Source organism: Aethina tumida, chromosome 2, assembly GCF_024364675.1.
Source record: "Aethina tumida isolate Nest 87 chromosome 2, icAetTumi1.1, whole genome shotgun sequence".
Lineage (NCBI taxonomy): Eukaryota > Metazoa > Arthropoda > Insecta > Coleoptera > Nitidulidae > Aethina > Aethina tumida.
This window is the reverse complement of record NC_065436.1, coordinates 31,551,363-31,555,338: the sequence shown is the minus strand read 5'-3', so window position 1 is coordinate 31,555,338 and position 3,976 is coordinate 31,551,363. Positions and strand designations below refer to the sequence as shown.

The following is a 3,976-nucleotide window of genomic DNA, read 5'->3' as shown; positions in this document are numbered from 1 at the left end:
TTTGTATTTTATTTTCTCCCATTTCCCAAATGTACGGAAAACTATAGTGTATTCACGTAAGTAAACAATAGTCATACGCTACCCATATTATTTAAGATGAAATGAAATCAATAATCATTGATATTATTTATCGTAATTTTAAATAAATAATAATTTAAATAAATGTAACCGGAATAGCACGATACTCTTTATATCTGAAAGCTACACATTGGCATAATTTAAGTAGATGTCAACACGAGCCAACTCTTCTGAACTGACCAATAAGAAACTTGTTGACCATTAGTTACCTGAGGTCAAGTGCCAAGCTAAATTTGTTTATGTTACTTCGTACTTAGTTTGAATTGAGTATAGTTCCACGAACTTACTGATAATTTCTTGAGTATAATTGAAAAGATTTAATAGACTTAAAACACCTGGACAGGGCAAATGGTCAAAACTACCTGAAAAGTTTCTCTTTTCCCTTTGTCAATCTGTCAACCCTACCATCAATACAAAGTTGAACAGGTAAGTAAATTTTTTATCAATACAACTAAAGAAAATGCAAAATTAGTTACGGTCATTTCGGCTTCCTTAAACAATTAAAACCGTTTGACAAAGTCGTCTTTCAAAATTTTAATGTCAATTACCGTAACATAAATGGATGAGAATGATCCAATTGCAGTACGATTAAACACCCTAAAGGAACTAATTAAAAAAGAACTAGAAGCAGCTGCTATAAAAACCGCAGATAAACCGTCCACTTCAAAGGAGTCTCCTGAGACCAAAAAGGAACTTACCGCCGAATCTTCCGCTTCAGATTCCAAATTCAAAAGATGGAAGCTCAAAAGAGGAGGCACATCTCAGGAATAATGCTAATAAATTAGAAAAAACAGGCAACGTACGACAGTTGTTGTCACTTTGACATTTATTATCTAAATTTAAAATGTGATGGGTTAAGTTTAAAATGGAAGAAGAACCCTCGGGATATTCCAATGTGTTGGATGAATTAATCGACGTTATTTCCAATGAACTCCAAAAGACTCCATCTCAAAGTTTTCCCATTGAAGGACAGTCAAAAGTACCATCTAAAACTTCTGTTGCAAGTAACTCCAAAAGCGAGGCCAATGAAGACCAAGAAGAAAGATCAAACATAATCAGACAGTTTGAAATAAAACCTCCCGATGAAACTAAACCAGGAATTACGTATGTCGTAATAATAACAAACTCAAATAGCAATTCAAGCATGGCCTTTACCGACAGTAGCGTTTCTTCTGATCTTTCTTCTGAATAATAAATGTTTTAACAGTTGCTTGTCATTTATTACATTGTTAATTAAGAATAGATGTGGAACGAAACATTACTTAATTGAATACGTGACCAATCGAAAAGGAAGTTCACTTAAAATGACGCGTTGAATTTTAAAGTGATGTATCAATTGTAATCGGTTTTCGCACGACCAACCCTTCCCAAATTTCGCCTCCATCCGCCAATTTAGCGTGAAGTGCCCTAAGCGTTTCCTGCAAATAATAATGTCTCCATTAACACCATATCAAAGTGTTATTCAATATGAGTTGCGACACTTGAGATGGTTCCTCCTTAGTTCCAGTTTAATAAAACTGCCATGACTCATCCACGAGTACGAACGGATGCCATCAAACAGTACAAATCAGACCAACCGTTTCCATTAAACGAAATTCGTTACATTGCACCTATTTATAGAAATTTTATTGGTTTTACTGGGAAACACGAACGTCGAAGAATTGTAAAATAATCGGCCGCGTACACGTGTTTGCCCGAAGTAAAATTTTAAGTGAGCACCAGAAAACCAATAAAATCCATAATGAATCGATCGATGTGCATGTGCGAAAAAACAGTGGAATGGGACAATGCGTGTGCCCGGCCTTTAGTCACGTAATATATGGACTGCGGTCTGTTGTGAACCTATTAAAGTTTTGTAATGTAAATTATGGCGGATGGAGTTGGAAATGGTAAAAGTATGGTGCAGTGACCAGTTCTTGGAGAAACACTAACTCGAACTCGACAATTTTGTATGTTTTTTTTTTTTCTGTTACATTAAGTCCAGAATATATAATTCAACCATTGATATTTGTTAAAAATGAAAATGAAATTATAATATATTTAAGTTTTCTAATGTAAATGTGACAAAAGAAGTTGGAAATGGCAAAAATATAGAGAAACATTTGGACTAACTTTGGTTTTGTTTTTTAGTGTTACTTTAATTTTAAGGATTAAAGTAAAATTCAACCAGTGACATTTGTGAAAAAATGAAAATATGATAATATTCTGAGTTTTGTATTGCAAATTGTGGCAGTTGGAGTTTGAAATTATAAATGTACAAGTGACCAGTTCTTAGAAAAACACCAAAACGAATTCAGCAACTTTGTGTGTTTTTTCTGTTACATTAATAAAAAAGATTATATGAAATTCAATCAGTGATATTTGTTGAAAAAAAATGGAGAAAAATTTCTCAAGTTTTTTTTTTTCTTCTACGTTAGGTCCAAAGATTATAATTAAAGTTCAACAATTTATATTTGTTAAAAATATGGAAATATAATACATTTAAGTTTTAAAATCTAAATATGGCGTTGAAGTTAGAAATGGAAAAATTTGAAAAAAACATTTGGACTAACTCTAGTTTTATTTTTTCAATTACATTAATTTCAGAGATTATAGTATAATTCAACCAGTAATATTCGTGTAAAATATGAAAACATGATGGAAATAAGTTGTACAAAGTTTTATTTATAATGGAAATAATGGCAGTTGGAATTTATAAAAAGTAAATTAAAAAAGCAGTGATCTGTTCATAGAGAAACACAAACACGAACTTAACAATTTTGTATGTTTTTTTCTGTTGCTTTAAGTCTAAACGTTATACTGAAATTTAGCCATTATTTTCTGTTAAAAATATGTATGTAAATATTTTTTAATGTAAATATGGAAGATAAAGTTAGAAATGGAATATATATGAAGAAACATTTAATTTAATTCAAGTTTTGTATGTTCTTTTCTTCTACGTTAGGTCCAAACATTATAATTAAAATTTAATAATTGATTTTTGTTAACAATATGGAAATATGGTACGTAACTATGGTAGTAAGTAAGTTTTGTAATATAAATGTGGCAGATAAATTTGAAAATACAAAATACTTTGACTAATTCAACAGTTTTATAGGTTTGTGTTTTCCTGTTACGATAAGTTCAGATATTATATTATAACATGTGGCATTTTATTAAAAATATAAAAATATGATATACTAAATTTTATAATGTAAATGTGACGAAAGAAGTTGTCGTTAGAAATTGAACAAGTAGGGTGCAGTGTTCAATACTTGAAGAAACAATAAAATGAACTTAACAATGTTATATAAAGTACAAAGTACTTCAAGGTAAGAGAAGGTAAGTTATTAGCCAATATTATTTTGACTATTAATGTACAAAAATATTATAACAACATTACCGTGAATATAAAGAAAAGCCAGCCAATTTAAACATTTACCATATGCACAAGATATGATCAATTTGCTTAAGCAAACGACAAGCGAAGTTCTTGATTGACCGTCAATAAAACCACAACGTTGTGTGCCATTGTGGTGTTTGAATTGATAATGAACACCGATTACCATAATGGTCATTGAAATGGACACTTGAATAAAATTCGAGTGCATTCATTATCGCGGTTCTACAAATCATTTGATCATCGCCCACAAAATGTTTATATTATTATATTCTAATGCAAATTATTTTAACGTGAACATAAAAATAAATCGTGTGTCCATAAAAGTATTAATTTATTTATCTGTTTTGATGTGTTTTGAGTACGTTAAGATGTCGAACGTCTGTAAATATATTTAGTCACTAAAATCAGAGGTTATCAATTAATTTCACAGAATTAACACTTATCGCTGGTTAATTATAATTTCTTGTAAATTATTACATGTTTATGTTATAAATTAACTACATTTCACCATGCTTT

The 3,976-nt window shown here is 30.3% G+C and overlaps 1 long non-coding RNA gene across 1 annotated transcript; it reads left to right on the top strand.

The window, feature by feature from the left end:
- The first annotated feature begins 293 nt into the window (after positions 1–293).
- Positions 294–1,287, top strand: LOC126264656 (uncharacterized). Its single transcript, XR_007547320.1, has 2 exons — positions 294–504; positions 662–1,287. It is a non-coding gene; the product is annotated as an uncharacterized LOC126264656 (long non-coding RNA).
- Positions 1,288–3,976: the final 2,689 nt, after the last annotated feature.